This window comes from Camelina sativa, chromosome 6, assembly GCF_000633955.1.
Source record: "Camelina sativa cultivar DH55 chromosome 6, Cs, whole genome shotgun sequence".
Lineage (NCBI taxonomy): Eukaryota > Viridiplantae > Streptophyta > Magnoliopsida > Brassicales > Brassicaceae > Camelina > Camelina sativa.
Genome location: NC_025690.1, coordinates 15,365,736 through 15,366,287, shown reverse-complemented (window position 1 = coordinate 15,366,287; position 552 = coordinate 15,365,736). Strand labels below are relative to the sequence as shown.

Here is a 552-nt window from a genome sequence, read left to right as displayed (position 1 = left end):
ACCAGGTGGCGCATGCCATTTGAAGAAAGTGGCTCGACCTCGAATTTGTACTATTCCTTCAACGTTTATGGAGTCCACTTTATCATGTTGGGGTCATACACAGATTTCAAGGCTGGCTCGGAGCAGTACCTATGGTTAGAAAATGATCTCAAAAAAGTTGACCGTAAGACCACACCTTGGATAATGGCTGTGGTGCATGCTCCTTGGTACAACACCAACGAAGCCCACCAAGGAGAGAAAGAGAGTGTGGATATGAAAGAATCTATGGAAACCCTTCTTTATAAAGCTCGCGTCGATTTGGTTTTTGCCGGTCACGTCCATGCTTACGAGCGTTTCGTAAGTCTGAAATGGTTTCATTTTATTTAAGAATTATATATATTTTGGATATAGTTCTAATTGTGGATTTATTTTACAGAATCGAGTGTACCAAGATAAGTTTGATAAATGTGGACCAGTTTATATTAACATTGGGGATGGTGGCAATCTAGAAGGCCTTGCTACCGAGTAAGATTTTCGTCAACTGAGTTTTTTTTTTTTTTTTTTTTTAATTTT

At 38.9% G+C, this 552-nt stretch overlaps 1 pseudogene; it reads left to right on the top strand.

Annotated features, from left to right (window-relative positions):
• The window catches only part of LOC104791535, a 3,853-nt pseudogene that overhangs the window by 2,343 nt on the left and 958 nt on the right, over positions 1-552 (top strand).